The 23,802-nt window shown below is 45.5% G+C and overlaps 1 long non-coding RNA gene across 2 annotated transcripts in view; it reads right to left on the reverse strand.

Annotated features, from left to right (window-relative positions):
- Window positions 1-291: 291 nt before the first annotated feature.
- LOC133281627 (uncharacterized) overlaps window positions 292-23,802 on the reverse strand; it is a 32,143-nt gene continuing 8,632 nt past the window's right edge. Inside the window, exons 2-4 of one of the 2 annotated variants that reach the window (XR_009747556.1) lie at window positions 17,889-18,061; window positions 15,416-15,588; window positions 292-623 (exon numbers count right to left, since the gene is read on the reverse strand). This is a non-coding gene — a long non-coding RNA (uncharacterized LOC133281627). Of the gene's footprint in view, window positions 624-7,665; window positions 9,334-15,415; window positions 15,589-17,888; window positions 18,062-23,802 lie in introns of those variants that run through there. The other variant, XR_009747557.1, reaches the window with a different exon arrangement.

The raw sequence follows: 23,802 nt of genomic DNA on the forward strand, positions 1-23,802 counted from the left end.
TGGCTCAGATCTACTGATACCAGTCCTCTCTCTTTTGGGGATGAGATAAATATTTAAGAGTGCTCAGCTGTGTGTTTTTGTAAGGATATGAGATAGCGCCTGGCTGTTACTGGAACACTGTAAAGCAGCTATATTAAGACTATACTAAGGAACAAGTTGAATAATTATTCAAAAATGAAAAGCCACATTTCTCCACAAAGAGAAAGTGTTAAGAGCTCTGTGATTTACTATCTCCTTTCCAACATGAAGAATCCCATAGGAAAGAACTGAAAAAAGAAAGCCCAGAAAACAAACAAACAAAACCCAGTAACACCCAAAAAAGAAACAGGGTAAAAAGAGTCCCACGTGCTGTGCCAGGAAACCAAATTACCATTAATTGCTTATTAGATACTGCTGTCTTGGTAAATATAGCTATGAATTCAGAAAAGACATTTGTGGCCAAGGCTTGATATTGCAGGGCAATGAATGTCTTGGTAAAATACTGCATTTCAGTTATGTGCACTGACCACAGACTCAAAAGGCAGTGGTGAACAGCAGTACAATCTCATGAAAAGTCTGTGAGGTGGAACAAGGCTGAAAAAGGTGGATTTTGGAATAAGTCACCATTTCCAAGGATCTTCCTCCTGGCTGTGGTTTAGAAATAGGTACAGAAAAAGGCAGGTTAAGAGGTGCGCGGAGGATGTGTGAAACCAAGAAGGATCATGAGGATGATTGCCGTAACTTCAGGACTAATCCAATATCTGATGGTGTAACTGGAAAGAGCTGAGACTGTAAAGACTTAGAACTGAAGTCAGTAAAGGACTATCTCACAGCACTGGGAATACCATACTCCATTATTCCCATTGACTCAGACCTGTGTCTCTTGGAAAATAGGGCTCAGGGTAGCAGTACAGTTTGCAAAATGTGCTTGGCTTGGGAGAGCTGGTACGAGTCAGCAGCCCCTGTCCTTGGGCACAGATGAGCATCCAGTGAGCATCCCCCTGGGAGCACATTTCCTTAGCATGGAGCCAACACTTCATACAGAAAATTTACAACAACTTAGTGATATTTTCTAGCCTTTAATTCCTCTAATTTCTGGACCTAAATAGGTTGCGAGAATTAATTAATTTGATAGTGTACATAAAATATATATGAAGAGAAACCTTGGGTGCTTTTTATGTGAAATGAGTGCAGAGGCTGCTGTGGATAGATGGTGAACTGGGCACCAAATGATTGCAGATATTTGCCGGTCTGAAGGACTCCACTTTAAATCACGTTGGTTAATAATCATCTGTGTCAACTTGTTAGGTTAAGACCAAATTCAGTGCCCTTAAAAAAACTTAAAAACTAAAATAACCCTCTTCCTCCTCCTTCCACCGGAGCAGCCCTCCATACATCCCGCTGGATTTCCGAGCTTGGAACAGCGTTTAAAACAGGGAGATGACATTACACACAGCCTGTCAACGCGCACTTCCAGAACCCAGGCAAAGCAAGACAGCCCCTCTCATTACAGGTGGAAAAATAGGGGTTTTTTTTAAGCAAAGCTCTCAGGAGAATTACAACAGCGTGCACACAGCGGAAGATGAAGTTTTTCTTTGTGCTTTATCAGCCATGTTTCCGATACGCACGGTCCTGCAGTGTCGGTTTGTCAGCTGGGATGGGATGTCAGATAAACAGGTAGTTTGTACTTTGCTGGAGCTCTCCTCATCCTCATTCAGGGAAACCTGCCGAAATCTGAGATATACAAAATAGGAGACCAGGTTCTGGGATAGGTGTAAGCTGGCATGCCTCCATGGCGTCAGTGGAGCTATGCTGATATATGCAAGCTGAGCAATCTGCTCTATGGTGTGCTGGAATAGGTAATATTTCTTTTCCTTGCTCTTGGAAGGGGTGGGAAAAGGAAAATGTCATAATGAGGATGAAATTGTCACGGTTTTGAACAATAGCTTTGGAAATTCCTATTCTCGCAGCTCATGGGGAATATCACTTCTCAAGGGAGAGGGGGAATGGCTTCTGAAGGATGACACATCTTCCTCCAGTTCCGTTTTGGAAAAGTTTGTGCTCATTTCTTCAGTTCTAACCAAACAACACAATAAAAGGAGTCATCAAGCACACCTACTGCTGATGTCAAATATGCCAAACCCTAATAAATCCTTCAGCTGTGGGTTGCCCCAGGCTACAGGCCTGGTCCATCAGCAGGATGGCAGGAGGATGGTCTTCCATGGCTCCAGTGCTGGGGCTGCTGTGGTCCATGGGGGATGCAGCTTCTAGCTAGCCTGGAAGTACTACCAGACTGGCCAAAATCCAGGCCATCTCCTGGTGCATCCTCCCAGCAGGCTCCCAAAACACAGAGAGTTTGGTCTGCTGCTAGCACAACAGACCAAACCAGGACTTGAGCATCTTTCATCTCTCTGTTGCTTTAGAGCTCATCCTAAAACCATGGCTGTCTTACAGGTATAGGACTTTCCTGGCATGGCTCTGCTTGAAAAGCTGGGTGGCTTTGACAAACCTGTGCGAAAAAACAGCAAAACGGATTTAGTTGTTTTAGGTCGGTAATTAGGGAAGATATGATGTAGCTCTATTTTGTGGTAAGAAATACATAATTAATCCTTGGAAGTCGCCACCACGAGACATGGCTGAAGCAGAAGCACTTAATGATTTCAGACCCAGCCTGTAGGATTATGTGAACAAGGTTATGTTTAATTTGATTAGTTCGGGGAAAAATCAAAACCACAGCAGTTTGGATGAAATGGAAACCTACATGTTTCGGTGCACAACTGAAACCTGAGCCGAAGGGTAGAAGGAAGACAGGGAGATTTTTGACAGGTTATTCTGTAACTTCCCAGTTTGGGGTTTCTTCTTGGAAGTGAGATGCCAGAGAACAGGAAAAGTTGCTCTGATCCGGTTGAGGAATTATCTACAACTTGCAGAGTTAAACTCCTTGGTTTCAAGAGGTAGAAATCTCTTCTTTGCTCCTTCTCTAACCTCCTGATTAAAACCCATGGACGTCTGCTAATGCTTTTGCTTATCACAGCTTTCCCCCATCAGCAGATCTCTGACGTGCACTTCAACTTGAACTTGACCACAAGTCGACAGGGGCCTTGATAGATAGACAGATAGATTTTTGCGTGTCTTTTCAAGCCGGTTCCCTTCAACAGGTGTTTGCTGTGTCTGAGGTTGCTCTGTTTATATAATCCTTGTTCCATTTGGAAGGATGAAAAATATCACTCCATTTTATTGTAAACAGACTCGGGTTCTCTTAAACACTAAAAGGAAAGGTTACCAGATTAGTCATGGGCTTCTCCCCCCCCCCACCACCACCATCACCTTGCTTTGCTCCCCTTTGGAAAGAGCCAGCGAGCCTCCCCTTGCTCTGATGTGGGGTCTATGGGGTGGCTGCTGCAGAGGGTTTGAAGCTTCCCCATGCTATATCCCTGCGTGCTGTGCAGAGCTCTGGACCAGGGGTGGTTTGCTATGTGTGGGGTCTTTGCGTGCTGCCTGAGTGCTGGCTATCAGTTTTCAAATACAAGCTTGGATGAGCGTCCAGGTTTTATCATCCATTTGCTGCCAACATTTCTCATTTTGATTTCTTTTTTGCCTCTTTTTCCCCCTTTTTTTTCCCTTTTCTTGACAAGTATTCGTGAGTGAAAGCTCCATCACAGAAAGATAATCTTTTATAATGACAGAACCAGAGCCAGGGATCTGTGTCAAAGGGCTGAGATACTGCCTTGCTGAGAAACCAGAGCCTGAGCTTGGTCCGTGCAAAAGGTGCATTTGGACAAAAGCTCGGAATGATGGAGCCTGCTGAGATAAATATGGGATGGAGCAAAAACAGGCTGATAGCCAGAACTGGGTGGTTTTATTGGTGTCCTAATAACATACACGTTGCTCCCCATGTCACTCTATGAGAGGTTAGCACATACCCCAACACCAGGGCAGCCAGTCCCAGGGCTCAGGTTTCCCCTGGGCCCTGCAGAAAGCCCCAGTGATGTGTATAAATGAGGTCTGTGCAAAGCCTGTGCTTGAGTCCTCGAACTCCAAAGGGGCATGAGCATCTTGACAGGGCCTCCTAACATAAGGCATGTGTGCATGAGCCATGGTATGAATCACTGGGGCCTGTAACGGAGCTTTATTTAGGATGCAGAGTCAGAGAAAATTCCACCCTTGCCCTGGGAGTAGGGGAAAGCAGGTGTTTTTTTCCATAAACTGTCCTTAGCCCTAAAGTTAACGGCCATAAATTAAACAGGGGAGGGGAGCAGCAGATGTTACTCAGGGAACCCACGTTCATGCAGCTGAAGGTGAAAATTAAATATAGGTGGTTCATTGGGGTCTTTTTCTCTTTTTAAATCAAAATCCAAAGACACATCCATACCTTTTCCCTTTCTGGCTGACAGGTCACACAGTTTATTTTCCTGAATCACAATTCCCTTTCAGCCAATCCCTCTTCCCTATGAATCCCCAATGCACTGAGAGCCTGGCACTCAGAATCATTCACGTTTGCCTTCCCCATGTCCCCTGTAGGGAAGGGCTGATGGTGGCAAAGCCAACTGGCGCTGCCTGTCCCTGCACTCTGCATGGCTCAGTCCCAATGGGACATTTCCATCCCAGCCATCCCTTCTTGCCCTGGACACAGGCTACGGCAGCCACCCCAGCCAGTCCTCATTAGCACCTCACATCCTCCTTCCCTATGACCAGTTTACCTAACAGCCTGTATAAACGCAGGAAATGTGCTTATTTTCCAAAAAACAATGAAAAATTGATGTGTGGCTGCTCTGCAAGAGGCGCTCCACCCGGCAAGCCCCAGGAAGCAGCATCTGAGGGCAGGATGAAGAGGGATTGCTGATCAGACAGCATCTAAGTGCTGTCTGGGTGGATGGAGGGGTTTGGGGCAGGTTTGTGGGGTTTAAGGACAGTTTGCTTTCAGGATGCCTGTTGCTTTGCACATCCACCATACAAATAAATGGGGAAACTGAGGCACGATGGACGCACATCACAGGAAGGGCAAAATACCTCCGTATCCCAGTGTTCCCCAAGCCCAGCCCTTGCTGGATCAAACCACAGCTCTTTGCTAAGCCAGCCAAGCCTCGAAGCCATGCATGCGAAAAGCAGGCTCCCAGACGCGGGGGTGATGGGCTCGGTGTGTCCTCCTCTCAGGCTGCCCTCTGCCCACTCACATATGTCTCACTGAGCACGAAGCTGGTTTACATTTCTCCAGCCAAGATGATTTTGCGTCCTGCAAGAGGAGAGGGGGATGCTGCTAACCGCAGGGACAGCTCACGCAGCACCATTTGGACCAAGGTTCATGCCCTGTGGCTGCTTTGCCTTGGAAAAAGCTGTCCAAAGGATGTTACTTCAAGCTGAGCGTTTAGGAGCACACAAAAACCACCCCAAGCTTTGCAATTCTCTGTGAATTGCTTCACATTGTTCCTCTGCAAGTCAGGCCAGGGTATAGAGCTAGAGAGGGGGCATCTTCACCTATTCCTTTGGATCTTAATTCTGGGTGCTTTTACTGCTGCTTTCCCATGCGCTGCAACTCCCAGCTCCTCCAAAGCAGGCAGGAGGAAAGGAGAGGAGGAAAAAGAAGAAAAAAAAAAGAGGAAAAAAAAAAAAAAAACAAAGCCCTGGGGCTAAATTGAAGCCATTAGTAGCCTCGAACTGATGACAGCGCAATAAATTACTAATTAACCTTCAGGGCGAGTTCAACACCTTGGGGATAAGTGTGAAAACACGGAGTAATAAGCCCTGACAAAGCCAGGCAGCAGCAGGTCCCGCCGGGCCGGGTATGCAGCACTGCCTTCGCCTTAGGGAGGGATTCTGCACTGCGTAGGGTGAGCAGAACAGCGAAGTGGGGGCACCAGGGCTGGGACCTGACTGAGACCTGGAGGAAAAGACCCCCGACTGCATTTCTGACTCGTGTTTTGCAAAACTGAGTCTTATTCAGATGTTTGGTTTAGAGCAGCCGCGCTTAAAAAAGCAGAATATGCCACCCGCCTATGGGAAATGTCTTCAATTACAGAGAACAAGGGTTGGCTCTGGGGGGTTTGGTTGCTGTTGTAATTGCACCGACCCATCAGTGCCTCGGAGTGGCTTTTGCAGGGCAGGAGATTGCCTTGAGCCGCTTGGCCAGCCGGGGAAGCCAAGATCAGGCCTGGGGGGGCTCTGCCTGGGGGTACTGGGGATGGGACACCCAATGCTGAGCCCCCCTTGGCTGAGCCCTGCCCTAGGGGTGATTTGCCCTTTGCAGAGGTTTTGGCACAGAAATACTTACTGTGATTAATGCGGTGCAATGCCGACCTGATTAGGTCAATCCACCTCATTAGGAGAGATGATCATATATTGCAAAGGAGTTTTTTATGTATATAAATGTATATATAACACTGTGTTGCAAGAAGCAAGAAGATCTTAATTACCTCAACCTGAGCCCAGAATCTGCAGGTTTTCTGTGGTTGTTGTTTGGATTTTATTCTCCAGCAAAGGGGGGGAAATGCAATCCTGACCACCCATGGAGTGTGCAGAGCTCTTGGAAATGTGAACATGTTGGGGATGGGGAGCTGTGATTGCTGGGGTTTGGGATGGGGCTGTGGTAGGGGATGATCCCACCACATCCTGGGTGAAAATAACATGTGCTTGAGGCAGGAAAGGGAAGCAGAGCTCTTCCTACATCAGAAAAAAAACCCTTACAAGCTTTCTGCTCCAGCTTGCCCTAAGGAAGTGCCTAAAGCCACCCCAATCGGTACAACCAAGGGCTCTGAGACTCCCCTTCTCTCTTTAATTTCCCTCATGGTGCTGGGGCAAGTATTTGCAAGGTTCATTCCTTGGCATCTCGCTGCTGATCAAGCAGGGGACTTTGCCAACAGTATTGCATCAAGGTCTTTTCAGTTGTAATGTTGTATGACATTTCTGAGACCAGATATGGCTCAACTAATCATATTTTAATAGCCCTACCTTTTAGGAATGGACTGGCTCAGAGTGTACACAGTAATATTCTAATTTCTGAGCTCTGATGAGCATAATTTTGAGCAGGTATTCAGTTTCTGTATGTTATAAATCGTGCTCCCAGATGTTCAATGCCAACGGGCTATAAAGAGCAACTGCACAAATATAATATTTAATACCGAATGTCAGTTTGGGTGTTCCACTCAATTTCCTGGAAAGATCTTTAAACTCGTCTTATTTAGCTTGAATACCCAATCAGTTCCATACTCCAGCCCCAGCTATGTAATGCCGCATAACTAAGTTCTCTAATTTCTGAGATGCAAATGTAGAGCAGATGTAAAAGGGGAGTGGAGGGAAGGGGGGATGTTCCTGTGCGTTCAGCAGTGTTGGTTATCAGTGCTGGTTGAATCAGAGAGGGAAAAGTCTGTGTGCCTGCAGTCCCCAGATGCTTTGGACCCTAACCAAGTGCTGTTGGAGAGGACATGGGTCAATCAGATGGCCCTAGCCCCGAGAAATCAACCTGATGGGGCAGGCAGTTCATAATGGGAATAAAAGATGGACCTGTCCTGCTAGCAAAGCAGTCCCGTTAAACAAGCCTGACCTATTCGACAGGTTGAAAGGAGCACTGAGGGCTGAGGATAAAGGTGAGCATATGGCTTTCTTTGCAGCAGGATGGGGCAGGGAAGGAGCTGTGATCTTCTGGGATCTTTCTGAGGTAGACAGAAACTCACTTCTTGTGTTTGTCCTGTTGTCCCACACAATGTTCCTCAGTCTGTGGCCATCAGTTATCACCTATGAGTAACCTCTCTGATCACCTGAAACATCTGCAGTCACCACCCATACGGGTTCTAGCACTACTCTGGTGTTACTCGTATGATGGGAATCAGTAACAGCACAAGACAGACCTTTTTCTACCATGGAGCCCTGGGTCTGGCTAATCCACATCTGTCCACTCCACAGACACCACAGCTCTGGTCCAGGGGGCTCATGCATCAAACCCAATACAACTCCACACCAAGCCAGTCAACACAGGTCAAAATCTGTGCTGGGGGTGTCCCAAGGGAAAAGGAGCAGACAGTCTAAGGGCTCACTGGTCTGGCAGAGGCCAAATCGGGGGCATAACCCCTGCTTTTGCTCCCAGGGCTCAAAGCTTAGCAGCTGCCACCCGCAGCACTATCCATCACCATGGGCTCTTTGAGAGCAGTAAAGTTATTTGACCTCTTATTCTGCTTTAAAAAGAAATACAATAAAAATGTGATTCTGGCTGCAGCTTCTAAAACAGAACTGACCAGATACCATATATAGTATCAACTAAGGACAGCCACAGACTTCCCTCCATCTTTTTAAGCCATCCCCCTTCCTACAGCCCTGTCCAAGTTGCATTAATCATGGACTTCTTTGGAGTAAATGGGATTAATCTGCCCTCTTGCCATTTCTCTGATGTTTTGCAGCAAATCTTGGATGCATGCAGGATTCTGTGCATCTCACAGGCTCAAGGGTGATACGATTGAAAGGAAATGGTAGCTATTTCTATCAGTATCAAACCCTCGCAGTGTTTCCTGCTCTTCTAAGCAGATCAGTCCCAGGTGGTCAGAGCACCATGCAAACTCAGGTCAAAGACGTTCATTTTCCCTATGCCTGATTGCCAGAAATAAAAAGCTTTTACTGAGTGACCCATCCTACTTCTTTGGTTTAAAGATCTCAGCAGCTTCAAAGGCTGCTTCTGTATCCTGGGTTTTGGGCATTTGATCTGGAAAAGCTCAGAAAGAGCTTCGGAAATTGAGCCTGGTGAATGCTTTTAGCTACCTGTCACTGTCTTTGACTCTTTGGGAGTTTCTTCCTTTTCTTGTTCCCAAACGTATTTGCCAAAGGAGCCACTGGAGATGTGCTCAGTGTTACAGCAGACATGTGTAATGTAATTCATATATTCAGAAACCATTTAGAAAACCCCCAAACCTTCTGTGCATTATCTAAGCTAATCACAGTCTTTCTCTCTCAGGGGGGGATATAGATCCTTCATGTTGTATCCTAGTATTGTTATAAACAAAACTCTTTAAAATGTCTTTTTCTCTTCTTTCTTTTTATTTTAATGGGAAACCTACTCATATATTCTGCCACATGAAAGTAGATTTGCCTTCATTTGTGGCCATGCTGATTACAAAGCCTTGGAGATCTTTAATTAAATCGCTTGGGTTTTGTGTATTTCTTTCAAAGAAAACCGTCAAAATAGCATTTGTGACTCATTACAATTATAACAGCAATGCTATCATCTTTGCCTTCTTATATTACTTATTTTGATCAAAAACGCTGCATGCCACACATACCTTTAACAGCTCATGACGTACCTTTAACAGCTTCCCTCCTGTACTGGGAAGAGGATGCTTCCCAGCAGTGCTGAGGTATGGCTGGCCTTGGCATCTGTCAAGAGGACCCAAACACATCTCTAGCTGGTTTATTGCTCTGCTGAAAGCCACAAAGCCAAGACATTTTACACATATTCAAAACCAGAGCCCACAAGTGACTGGAATATGCACAAGATTCATTCATGACATCTCTGTGTAGCTCGGATGCCTTTGAATCTGTTGCATGTTGCAGTCAGCACACTTGTACTGTCCTCTCTTGCTCAAAATTGTTCTTCAGAGGTTTTCTCTCTTGCCCTTTCTCCTTAAGTGCAACAGAGAGCCCTGGCAAAGTAATTCAGTGCCTGCATCGCCTCCTCTGGCCCTGCCACCAGGTGAAATAAACAACCATATTGACTACAGAGGCCCTGTTCTGCTGGAGACAGTTGTACATGGTCACATACGTTAAATGGGCTGAGTGATTTGATCTCTTTTTTTACCTTCTCCATTATGTCAGTACATGCAATTTCTTTTGATGAGGGATAATGCTCATTCACTGCTATAAGAATGCATCAGATAACTGATGCCACAACAGTGCCATAGCAATGCCATAACATTAGAGCTACAAGCTTTCTGGGGAGATTGAACCCACCAAAACTAGCCATGCCCTCTGACACGGGACTGTACTACTGTGAGGAGACATCCAGCCTCCTGTGGCAAACAACTCTTCTTAAAGACAGAAATGCAAGACAGGTTTTTAGGGGCACTATGATGGGGATACGAAAAGGGTTACCTCCCACCTGTGATAATCTGGGACACTTTGGGGGTTATGTGTTAAGGGCAAGCATACCCTGAGTTATTCACCTTAAGATGGGACCATGATATTCCTCTGCTGCTGTTCCTAATGCAGTTACACAGAGGTCCCTTCCCTTTAGCATGTGGTTCAGGGTAGGTCTGGCTGCAAACTGGATGGGACCATGAAGACTTTAGGAGAGGACCATGGATGGAGTTGTGACTCCCCAGCTGATCTCACAAGATCCCACCTGTGGCAGAAATCACAGAGGGGCTATGCAGGTTTAATTTATCAAAGCTTGAGGATACCCTAAAACCACATTGCTGATTTGCCCGTGGTCCTTACAGGGTTTCTCTTCTGTGGTGGCCTCCAATGTCACCCTTCACACAATCGTGTCTGAGTGCTGGGGAGGAGTGACACATCCCTTTTCCTACTGCTGCTTCCACTTACCGAGGATGGGACAAAGCAGTCCTGTCACCAATGCTGTCGCACTGATGATGATTGCCACTGGCACGTGTTTCCTTGTGTTTGGTTTCCGATACTCTGGGACATCCCTGTTGCTTGGCAAGTGGCATGTGGGTATAATCAGTCTCAGGCAATTTATTTTTACTACCCTGTGTAAATACAGTGCTGAAATTGTCACTGTGATTTAGGAGGTGCCAGATTTTTCTGTTAATTATTTTTTCCCCCGTTTTTTTTCTTTTCCTTCTTGTCACCTTCCAGTCCATCTCTGGAATGACACTTCATGGGCAGCTTTCACTGAAAATTTCCCCAGTGATGGGACATGTTGTTGAAGTCTGATCTCTGTCTCTCCAGGCTTCCCTTGATACCTGGAAGCTGTAAGAGGCAGAGGACAAAAATTACCCTTCTCTTTCACCCAGCAACCATTTTGTGTGCTGAAAATAGAAGCATCATCTTAAATGAGCCACTCAGAGAGACATAATCACCCAAATACAGACGAAATCACTTAAAGATTTTGAAACCGGCAACCTCATATATTTTAATTATAGACTGCAGTGATATTCTGCTGAAAGCAATTATGTTGTAGCTCTTCCCACACACACAGGCAGTCCCAGTTGTGCTCCACAAAGACAAGCAGTTAAGCATGTAAGACATCATGTACGTTTTCGGGGCTTTTTAATCCATTTTTGAACAGTGCTTTGAAATAAAGCACGAGATTCTCTCTTCTGGACACAGCCTTGTTGCATACACACAGGGTACCTTTAGGTAGGCAAATGTAGGAACGCTGATTGCAGCAGCAGAAACGTGTATCTGCTGCAAGAACAACTTCTCCCCCCACTTTTTGAATGGCCTCTTGTTTTTGCTATGGAAATGGCCGTCCTTGCTTCGTCAGTACTTTTTAAACTTGCCATGGCCAGAAAAGATGCTTCTGTTTAAAATCAGAGAAACGATCCACTAAAAAGCTCCAAATGAAAGATATCTATTTCACCAGGTTGGACTGGCCAACAAGCGTGGCTTGCTGAAATGTGGTTGAGACACTCAGATACAGTTCATGCTACTGATACCCCTTGCTCTCCCCTTCAAAATTAGCCAGATGAATGGGGCCTTTTGTAGTGAGGAAAGAAATGGGCAGAAATCACAATAATCCCTTTCTAGCCAGGCTTCGGTAGCATGGCGTGAGTCAACATCTCTGCCTGGTGCTGGAGAAGACGGAAAACAGCAATTTCTCAGCGGTTTCCTTGGCATGTTGGAAACTGAAGGCGATCTTCTCGCACGCAGATCATTGCACCTCAGGCTGGTCGCTCCCATTGACTCTGTTCCAGCCATTCAAGCACCGTGGGGCTGCGGACTGTGAATCACATCCTTCAAAGACCAGCACCATGGCCAAGCATATTTGTCCTGACCCAGTGCCTTGGTACCCCTCAGGTGATGGGATGTGGCAAAGCATCTTCTGGCTTTGGAGAATGGTGGCTTTTGACTTTTCTGTGCACACTTCACAGACCAAAGCCTTTGCTCTCGATGAGAAGTTATACTGCTTTCCTGTTATTCTAAAACTAAGTACTTTGCACATTTGGCAAGTATTATTAAGTAATAGTCTGAGTGATGGTCTGTGGTTGGAGTTAATTTCTTCCAGTTCTCAAAGTGTCTAATTACACCTTCTTCAATGCTAACTGTACAGATTGTTTCAAATGTGCAAAAAACCCTCTTGTTTAAGTTAAAAAAAAAAAAAAAGAAAGAAAGAAAAGTCTTGATTCATCCCTCTGGATTGAAGGTATGAGACTAGAGGCATAACCCAAATGTCTTCTGACTTCAGCACTGTTCATAGTTCTGTACTTCTTATTCCAAGAACACTTGAAAGGGTAAAAACCAATAGGACAGATACTATCTGGTGTAATCATCCCATTTATACAGTTCCAGTACTGACCAGCTTAAACCTAGGTCTGTCTTTAGCTTAGACCCATGTCAACTGAAGACACAGTTAGGCAAATGTAGCTAACCTCATATTAGGAACTTGTGCCCCACTTCACTAGCAATTCCCACGGTGGGAACGCCATGAACAGCTGCCTGGTCCTAGTCCAAGGCAATGCATAGTGAAATGGGGCACTGGAAAGAGCTTTGGGATGATGTGTTTCACCCCAGAGCTAGAACAGGGTACTGGGTAGATCCATACATGGGATCCATGGCATGTTGGCTGAAAAAAAAAGAGTGGTAAGCCACTATAGTTTGGTTGCAATTACAGATCATTTGAGACTTCCTTTAATGATTGATGGGAGAGCAACACAGCTTTTGCATGGAGACATCTCTTAGAAGAGGAAGCTCTATTTGGAGACACATTTCTATCTCTTTGCTATGGCCAGTAGAGCAAAACAAACCTATCTTGCAGCTGATTTTTCTGATTACAGTGTCAAATATTTAGGTGGGTAACAGGAGAGAGACTAGAGGGGCAGAGCCACCAGTCGGATTGTGGGAAGAGCGAGAGGTGCACATCACCCTTCAGTGCCCAAGAGACATGCTCTGGCAAGGTACCAATGGCTCGGTTGTGCTTACAACCTCTGCTCACCATTACATACCAGCCTCAGTTCAGGCTGATCACAAGTTGTTTGCTGGCCCTCGACTTCAATGTTTAATATAAGGGTCTCATGGTTATCAGATCTTTTTCCCTCTTGTCAGACTATGGAGGACAAAAATAACATGTAGAATGGGAAGTATGGATAAGATGGCCATCTTTCTCATGACAATGTATGGGGCTTTGGGTGGTTTTGTGCAATAGCCTGGGTTGAGGCTGCTCAGCTCATTCAGTCACTGTGATCACTGACTTCTCCAAGGAATGGACATGTCCGATTGGAATGGTGGCCTACAGGACTAAATGTGGTATCCTTTGAGATCGAGCTAGCCCACGTTGTGATTTATTTTTCTTTCCTGGGGTTTGTGACTGAATCAGACAGGAGAGAGGAAGTGAAGGTTTGTTCTTTCTAAAGATTTATTTTGTTACATCTGCAACAAGTCAAGAAGAGAACAGGGTGGAAAGGCTTTTGGTTTTGGGCCTGGAACAAAGCTCAGTACTTGAGATAAACAAATGGGGGGAAAGGAATTATCAAAGAGCGAGCTGGCCACAGACTTTGTTATGAGCTTTACTGTAACAAGCTGAGAAACTTTGGTAACTTAAACCAAACTGAAAGAGGACCAGACTTGCAGGGTAAAAGGAAAAGCAGATGATTGAGGTACTTTGAGGAAGTGAAAGTTCGGTCTGTCTGCCTGCCTATCCATCTATCCTACATTGCTCTAAGATGTGGAGATACTTGATGTGGAAAATACCCAAGCTTTGGTTTAGAGGACCCAGAGGATTTCTCAGGTGTGTGAGTTGCACTGCCATTGACTTTGACAATCATGGACAAGCTCTATTGACTCATCCATCTAACAAATTAGTGATAACCTAACAAGCACCAAGACACTTGAATGCAAGACAAAATGTAGGTCCTAATGCCACCCGGCATTGCGTTCATGTGTGATGTGCGATTATACTCATAGCCAGAATCTACATCCACACTCAAGACTTCTTTCTGAGTTGGCTGCAAAATTTTCAAGTATAATATTCAAAATAATCTTCAACAAATGGTGCGGAGCAATAACACCTGGTCCAAGTTTCCACTTTGGTAAGCAGGTGTTAGTAATTCCTACCTAGTGCTCAGGCCAGTGAAGGAGCTGAATTACCCCATGTATGTCAGCAGAGATGGTGAAAAATAAAAGAGAGATACAGTGTTTGTTAAATGAATAGAATTTATTTTTCTGTGGGGAAAAACAGATGGGGAGAAATTATGAAACCATCATTTCCACAGTGTTAAATTAGCAACAGCAAAAAGCACTCAAAAGAATAAACTGCATGTTAAGTAAATTTAAAAGAATTACTGTAAAATAAATGCCAGCTTGCTTTTCTAGTGTTTGCAAATCCCCATTCACCAAAATCCTTTATAGCATCTCCTAAAAAGCTTAGAGGAGCGTGGCAGTGGAAGCTACCTTCCACATATCCTTAGGTCCGCGGTGTCTCTCGTAGGAATGATCCTTAGGACAGCAGTGTCTCCCGTATGAAAGCCATGTTTTGGACTCTCCAAGGGAGAGATAACCCCTCCAGAAGGCAGCTCACCCCACCCCAGGTCTGACAACATTTACCAGTTACCTGTGCTGAGTGCTCTTTATCTCACTGATACCCTATCAGCCCTGTTCAGGCTGGTGAGATAGCAAAGTGGCACAATTAGCAGCAATTAGCCTAGGGAGAAACTGTTATGTGGTGGCTCCCAGGATGAAGCAAGTCCATGTCTCTGTGCCTCTAGAGATGCTAGTGGGGTTGTGCAGCCAGTGGCCTGGTAGCCAGGATGGGGTCTGTGCTGCTGGTTCCCTTGTATTGTTGTGTGTGATGGGGCTGGGTTTAGGGGCAGACCCCCCCCCCCAGGCAAATTGGTGAATGGTGGGAGGGTGTTTTAGAGGCCACCCCATGGCATTGTAAAGCCACTGGGTCTTATGAAAACTAGGCAGGCTGATCTTGCACGTGATGGTCCCTGACCATCAAGCACCTTGGTAGGACCTCCTGCTCCTCACTGAGATGCCCGCAATGAGGAAATCTCAGTCTGGCGTGAAACTGGGAGAACTGGAAAATATGAGTTGTCCTAATACAGTGATAATGGTGTGTTTCTAAAGCAACAGAGCCCTTGAGATGACCCAGTCATATGATGACCCCTATACATCCTATAGGACAATAGGGGAAAACCTCAGTTAAGGTGAAGTTTGGGTTATTTTATGCCCACACAGGCTTATTTGCATGGCAGCCTATCTCAGTTACCTAGGGCTGTGGAGGGTTGCCACAATTACTTGCTCCAGAAGCTGGTTTTGCCTACGCTTTCTAGGCACTCACCGCTGAGATGAGGATTGTCCTGTCTCCAACCCATAGCTCAGTCCCACAGCATGGTAGGGGATGTTCTCCCTGCTCCTGCACGCACACTGCTCATGCATGGTTAAGGGCCCTGTGCATGACATCTCTGAATTAGCAGCTGGCTGTGACAGTCATTGGTGTTGCTGGCCAGAAACCTGTAAAGCAGAAGGGAAAATTATTTTGGTGGCAGAACTACAAATACTCAATAAAGCACAGCTTGTTTTGGTGCTTTTTTATGTGGTTCTGTGCTGACTTTTTCTCCCCTAATTCACAACAGAAGTGAAGCAGAGTGTAGTAGAGGTTGCGCATAAATCCTTTGTGCTTGGTTAATGGGAACAATTACAGAAGTTTCTTCTTCTTCTTTTGCCAAGCTGTGATATGAAATCATTTGTCGGGTTCCTGTTTCCATGGAAACAATTAGTTTCATACCATTTTTGTATTACATATCAATGAAGTGATTAATTAAATGAAGGCAAACACTTCATAAATGTATTGTCTCACGCAATAATCAAGTAGCTACCAAGTACCACAGCTAAATGCACTTAAAATGCAGTAAAACCAGCTCTGCAAAAGACTTAACAACTGTGTGAATATTTACTGGTCTGATAGGGTACATCATTTATAAGCCAAAAATACCAAATGTGGGTGTTTAGGTGTTGCAAGTGCTTACTGGCTTTGGAGTAAAGCATCGTTTTCTCAAAGGATCTGGTCACCTTGAGCCATCTCCAGGAAAGGGCTTAGAGACCTGTTGTGTGATGCAGATGGGCTTCAGCCACCAATGATGCCAAGACCTGCCCATCAGCCATCGGTCCATCTTGCAGGCAAAGGCAAGCCAAAGGTGAATGACTTGCAGGACCTCCTAGCCCTGTGGTTAGTGTGCTCACAGGGATGTGATGGGTCCCCGGCCCTTCTCCAAGGACTCTCTACATATTTTCTCCTTAAAACAAAATATACAAAGAGTCCACCCAGCACGGAGTGGAATTCAGGGCTCTGCCTGTTCCCTCCCAAGCACATCTGGGAGCCTTTCCCTTGCAGAGCTGAGCAGCTGCATGGCAAGGGAGGGAGGAAGGGAGGGAAAGAGGGAGAAAAGGAAGGAGATTCCTATGCTCTGCCACAGAGGAGAGCAAGGGCTGAAATGGGAACTGAATTCAGGGACACTTCGGTGGGTAGCTCAGCCCCGAGTGTCTTCAGCAGGATGGGAATGGGATCACAGAGAAGCATAGCCTCAGTTGGATGATGGGCAGCGCTGACTTCCCTCAATTCAGGCTTAGCAAAGTGGTTCTGAAAATGAGACACTTGCTTAAAAGGCTCAGTAGGAATTGGAGGAACTTATTTTAATGAGTAGTTAGGGAAAAAATCACCGTGCAACTCTCTGTATTGGACCCTGAATCTTTATTTCACTGGGCAACAGAGTCTTTGTTGAGGCTAGCCCTTAGGGAATTGTGTTTTCCCCTTCATTCAAGAAGAATTTATACACCAGTGGTCATGCAAATATAATTACCTGATTTCAGTTTAGCAACTTAAAACAATCAGAATTTTACTTGGAAAATTCATTTTTCCCCCCTTTCCTTCTCTTTAATAAAACACGTCCTGGGAAAGTGGTTTGATGAGCATAGAAAAAGTCTTTGACGGACAATCAGTCCACATTCAGTGACCCCTTACATAGCTAGTTCTTGGATGAAGCCAGTTAGTTGAGTTTTTCAGACAAATATAGCAGAAATTTCACAGAGAAACTTGACATGAAATCATTTTTTAACCTGATCCCAAAGGGCAAAGTCTCCATGCAGGGGGTGGGGTTGTTCATCAATGTGTACAAAATGGATCCAGCTGTCCAGTGCAATGGTATTTTCTGTAATCCTTTCTGCTGACAAGCCAGCAGGTGGTGGATCGCCAACACATGACACAACAAGAAATGTTCCATGATGGATGAAACAAATGCACAGAGCTGCATCTCCATCCGTTTGAGGCTGACACCCATCTACTACCATCTGACAGAGCTGTTTCTCTCTTTCTGCTATGACTGTCATCACCCCCTCTATGGCTTTTCTGCTTATTTATACTTCCCTTTGCTTGTACCACAGTATCGCAGATGCAGCTTATGCTAGAAGCATCCTCATCACCCTACAAAGGAACTGAGGATAAGATGATGCTTAGAAGGGCCGTCTGCCTTACCTGATACTTCCTTGGTCCACTTGGACCAAGTTGCATGACCAAGGACCAAGGGTACACTAAGGGCCACCCTCATCCAGATGACTTTGAAGCTGGGACTGTGTCTGTGCCTGATGCATGTTTGCATGTTAACAGCACAGATGGGTGGCCAATCTGGAGAGGGGAGCAAGCTTAAGTCTGCATTTAACAGTCAGTGTAAACATCTCCCCTGAAATCTCTTTGCAGAGCCAGCCTCAAATGTCTCTCAGCTATTCCCCACTCCCCTTTTACCACCCAACCTCCTGACCTTGCAAAAATGTGTCTCTGAAGGGTCAGAGCTTGGGTCTGGAGCAGATGCTGATGCCTGGGATCAGGGGTGGGCGGCCCAAGGGCTGGAACATTCCTTCACAGGGTCTCTGGTTGAGATAAGGCTGTGATTTACTCCAAGAAAGTGGGGTTTGAGTGAGTCCTGCATGTTCCCTGGGAGGTGAGGCAGGAAAAAAATCCTGTGGAATAAAAACCTTTCAATCTTCCAGTAATGGTTTGCTTTAGAGAAACATCTAATTCTGTGCAGCTAAAAGCACCACAGTGATCTGGATCACAAGCCATTGCTCACAACCTCCAAGACCAAACGCACTGCAAAGTACCAGGGACTCAGCTCAAAGGTGAGACAAAGAGCAGCAACGCTTCCAAGTAAGAAGAATCCATGTGAGATGCTTAAATTTTGGGGCTTGGGGAGGATCAGAGCTTCAAAAACCTGTTGATCTTCCCTTACCAAGGTGGGCCTACATCAACCTAAACCCAGCAAGTCCAAGCGCAGCTGCTTTGGGTCAGCAGGGAGGAAAGCTGTGAATGCTAAAACTGAATTGTGGACTCTATCCACAAATACCTTCTCAAAGAGTGATTATCAGTGTCCTTTCTCTCCTAAAACTGCTCTGTCACAGAGTCTAGAGAACAGACACACAACGAATCAGCAGCAGGTTCTCTCTTTTGCTGGAGAGGTTTGCCCCTGCAATTGCCCTTGTGCAATGTGGTTGTTTCTAGGTTCAAACAACAGGCAAAGTGAGGTTTTAGGGTTGCAGTTCTAGGTTGGAATGCTTTCTATCCCATCTTTTTTTGCCATTTATTTTAATCTCAAAACTATAGTACCTACAGTATTTGAAAATTCATAATACATCCACAAAACAACTGGCACACAATGAGGGTATGAGTACCCAACCCAGGGGCCCAGCAGTATGGAAACATAATGATGACTGCAGGGAGAATTTCTTCACCTCCTCTTGGTGTGAGGATGGTGTGTATGTCCCCACCAGCCCATCCTGCCATTTTCTTCACCTAATCCCTCACATTCCCACTGATTCAGCCAGCCATGGGTCTGGGAAAAGCGGAGAGCCAGCCACACTGGTATGCAGATAGGGCGGTCTTCATGGAGGAACACGTGCAGTAAGATTCTTCCAACTCCATAACACATCCCCATGGAGTGAAAATATATACCAAAGGCTCATAGCTAATCAAAACTGAAGATACTGAGGTATAAGCATGGGTGGCATAACTGTCAGGAAAGCTTTTGACTGTGCACAGTATGGCCACAAGATAAGCATCACATGCATTTGTAGGAACCCTTGAGCTAAAACCAATGCCACAGTTAATGCTTTGCCTATGATCTCTCTACACCTGCAGTTCTGGTCCCTGGATCACACATTCTAGATGCCACCAGCCCCACTGAAAAGCTGAAGAAACTAACCAGCCACTTTACCACATGCAACTGGTTCTTCCTTGTATCTTGCTGCGCTGAAGCCAGCCAATGGCTCGAGATCCTTGCCCAGGAAATACATTTCCAGCACTGGTGGGTAATTGTTGAGAAATACATTCAAGGAGGGAGAAGTTCAGATTAGTCTGAGTTATGACTCCGCATCTAAGGTCACACTGAGAATGTGACATGAAACCCAGGACTGAATTCTTTTAATGTATAAAAAACATTCATCAAGCACAACAGATGACTTTGGAATTTGAGCACACTCTTCTATTTTTTTCCCCATATATTTTATTACGCAATTTCTTCCCCCTAGAAGAAATACCAAGTTCTTTTCTTATTTTTTTTTAAACAAACCAAAAGGGGTAGTACTAATAATCTGGTACACAGCCTGTGACAGTTTCTTTTGCTGCTTCAGCACAGGCTGACAAATGGCCTTAACCCTATCTGAGGGAGGGCATTGAAATGAAACAGGTAACAAATAGAAAACATACAGTTTATGCAACAGCATGTAACTAAGAAATCTTCCCTTGGAAAACAATAGAGCCATTGTATTCCCCATCTGAGCCGTCGGGAAACTCCACTAGTCCAGGGCTGTAATGAATTAAAGGCTTTTCGGCAGCAGATACGATTGCTATTCGTTGCTAAGAAAAGCACGTTGTCTGGTTGTCTGCAGCATGCTAAATGCATATGTTTGTGTTCCCAGCAAAGTCAAAACTTGCAAAATAGTGGAGGGGAAGGTGATTACCAGACTTGCGTGACTCAGCCCTGCTGCTTTCTCCCATTTGGTAGGATATTGTTTCTCAATAACATGGTAGCAGGAATGCTTACAGCCAAAACGGCTGTTGCTTTGATAACAGAGCTTGACAACCTGGTTGGATGGACACAAGTGCACCGGCAGCTTCTCTGCTACCTGGACTATCAATATTCATGGTTGTTAGACTCTGTCTTTGGAGGGTTTCAAGGATCAGCTAAACAAAGCCATGACTGACACAGTCTGTGGCTGGTGATGGACTTAACTGGAGCAAACGGTTGGGCTGGAGCCCTCTGAGGTCTCTCAATCACGTAGATACCTGTTAAAGCAGTGGCACCAGGACAGTAGTTTGCAGGGTGGGTTATCAAGGCAACAGAGCTGGCTTTGAGCAAGGTATTAACTCTTCCTTTGACTGTATTTCCAGCAGTAGTCTGTCAGTCTGATCTGTATTGGATGCATGCTACTCATTTGGTTGGAAGGGCAGAAGTGGCTCCCTGGCAGTAGGTATGGAGCATTGGCAATGGGGTCTGCAGTGGAAAGCTATAGCTATCTGACACCAGAAATGGTTAAGACTGATCTGTTAGCACTTCTGATATGCCTGTAGCAGCAATTAGGGCTTAATGCAAGGCAGAATAGATCAAATCCCAATGGTGGAAATTAGGAAATGAAATGCCAAGAACAATAACTAGAACAATGTCATGAATTTCCTCCACAACAGCACGGGGGGGAGTGTGACAACGAATATTTTGATGGGCCTGAATAGTTCAGAAAGTTAGTTTCACTTAGGAAATTCCAACTATACATGCTTGATGCTTGTGTTTTGTTTTTAAATGTCAGCAATGGTTTGAATTTCTATCGGGGGCATGAATTACTGGAGTAGATCCTGGGCTCCCGTCTTGCTGCTCCATAGGCTCCAAACCAGTAAGCAGCTTCAAAGAGCTGGGAAAAGGCTTTCTTCTGAATCTCCTTTCCCAGAGCACACACATACCATGTGTCATGTTGAAACTGGATGCACCTGCTAAAGGAGCTGTGTGGGGGCAGACATTATACACCAGTTATAAATCCTTAGGCTATCAACAGCCTTCAGTAAACATTTGGACAATCCTTCCTACCTCTTGGTCATCCAAATATTTGCATCACACGGGGCTGCTAGCCGTTTCCTGACATGCTGAGTCTCTAAGAATATCCTTGGATTGTAGGTCGGTTCCAGCGCAATGTGATGGATGGTCTTATTGGGCGAAATAAATGGCTTGGGAGAAAGGAAATAAAGAAAATCTATCTGTCTCCTGATAATAAATCCAGGTCAGGATGGAGTGAAACAGCTTGCAGTCATGAATGGTGTTTTTAGAGAGCTTTTAGGATCTGATCCGAAGCACCTAAGGGTTAATGATGAACATCCCTGAACTCAATTAGTGGATATACTTCCCTTGGTGACTCTGGCAGCTTTGGACCAGGCGCTAGGAGAAATGGTTGAAGATGCTCCTGAAAGCTCTTCCTTCCTGCTGTGCTGAGCACAGGGTTGGAAACAGCCTGAGCCAACTTTGGATGTAAAATAGGAGCCTGCTGCACTGAAGCTGGGTTTGGCAGCTCTTCCCTCCAGAGCAGAGCATCTCCAAGGCGAACTGCAGGAGACCGCTGCAATACACAGGGCTTGTAATCTGTGTGCATGAACCATTTAACACAGCAGAGTTGCCAAACAGAAATAAAACACTTATTTTTCTCTTCATGCAGATAGAGGAAAGCAGCCTGGACTCTGCTTTAGCAGTTAATAGGGTTTAGTGGTTAATTGGTTTTGGCAGTCTTAAACACAAAATCCGTGTTTCATGATTAAGACTACTGTGCTAAGTAACAACGTTAGAAAGATGAAGCCTTGCAACACAATAATTTTAGTCTTTTACTCAATACAGGCTGTTGCTTTATGGCTAAATATACACTATAATAAGACAGTGAATTTTCTGGTAACATAGTAAAGGAAATAATCAACCCTCAGCTTAACTGCAGGATGAAACCTCTTAGGGTGTAATGTGGATGTTCCACTGTAGCTTCAGTTCGGACCTTTTGCTTTAATCTTCTCTCCCCTCTCAATAAACCCACCAAATCCATGACAAATAAAAGCAACATGACTCGCTATTACGTGGTAACTGAGGCAGAGGGTGCCTAAATGTTTTTTAACTGTGATGGCAGGCTAAGTTCACACAGAGAGTTTGCTCACCCCCAGGTAATTCCTCTTTGCCACCCCTCAGTTCCCCCAGCATCTCCTCTTCCCCCCATCCCGCTCATCACTTCCTTTTGGGAAGCCCAAAACTCCGACCCCTCTTTGGACAGACTAAACAACATCTGCAAAGTCGCCTCTCTCCCCTCCAGCCCTCCCAGGGGAAAAGAGCCGGTCCCAGATGGACAGGAGAAAGCCAGTGTCACCGGGGAGGGTGAGCAGGGCTCCTGGGGGGTGCCGGGGAGCAGGGATGTGGCGGAAGCATAAAGCACCTGTTGGGAGGCTATTTAGGGATTAGCCAAGTGCTGACAGACAAATTGGCAAGATTAATAAGAGCAATCAAGGCTGTGTGGGCTCGAGTTGTGAGCTGACATTAATGTGACATCACTTTCATCTGCTTTTGCCTCACACCGCATAGCTGGTCTGCAGCATCATTAGTGCTTCTAGGGAGCAGCACGGTCAGATGCGGGGTTACAGGAGGGAGGGAGCTATGAGTACGGGTACATGTGTGTGCACACACGTGTGTGTGTGTGTGTCAGGGCAGGGGACAGCCCGTTGTGCCTGTCCTTTAGCCGGTCCCCGCATAGGGGCTGCCCATAGTGACCGGCACTAGACCTCTCTCCACTACAGGGCAGGTATCAACAAGGGGATGGGTGTTTGGGGGACCCTGGGACCTCCCAGCCTCAGCACTTCCACAGGGCCTACCTGGCCCTAACAGCAAGGAATGATTTTGGTGATGTTCTCTCTAAAACTGTCTGCTTCGATTGAGTTTTGGTTTTTTTTTTTCCCTGACAATGCCTCCTACAGAATCACTTAATGTCACTGCAAGAAAAAAAAAACAAAAAAACAGGGTTTCTCTTCCTCTAACCCCCGAAAAATTAAGGAAAAAACAAATAAGAGAAAAATAAAGCATCATGTAACAAAGGCTAATCCCAGGTGTGAGGAGAGAACAAAGAAATTCCTCTATGGTTGCGCTAAGCCCCACACTGGGAATCTCCCCTTTCTCCAGGAGTATGTTTTGACCCCCTAAAGATATTTTAAGGGAGAAAAAGCTGTTTTCAGAGCATTCTTCTGCCTCCCAACCAAAGGGGGGAAATCCCTGCTGCAGCTCTAGTGCAGCACAGCCGTCACAGGGAAAACTTTGGCTACGGTTTTCTCAATTTTCCCTTTTTTACCTTTGTTTTCTTGAATCCCTTCCCTGCTAACGTTTGGCTTAGATTTTGTCAGTATTCCCTTCCAATGGTGACTTGTTTGTGCTCCGGTTTTCTTTGTGCTTTAGTCAATGAGGAATCGTAACAGTAGTAAACCATCAGAATGCACCAATCCTCCAGGTCTGCCTGGCTCTGCCGGAGAGGCTCCCTCCGATGAGAGCTTTTGCCCACAAAAGGAAAGTGTTGAAAAGGAGCGAGATGCCAAATGCTGAGCGCTTGTTTGCTCGCAGAGCTCCTGGCAAGGAGAAACCCACTCGCTGAGACCCGAAGTGGATCCCTCCATGCTGGGAA

Source organism: Pezoporus flaviventris, unplaced genomic scaffold (assembly GCF_033815535.1).
Source record: "Pezoporus flaviventris isolate CSIRO_AGI_PZ_B2104156 unplaced genomic scaffold, CSIRO_AGI_Pfla_v1 ptg000105l, whole genome shotgun sequence".
NCBI lineage: Eukaryota > Metazoa > Chordata > Aves > Psittaciformes > Psittacidae > Pezoporus > Pezoporus flaviventris.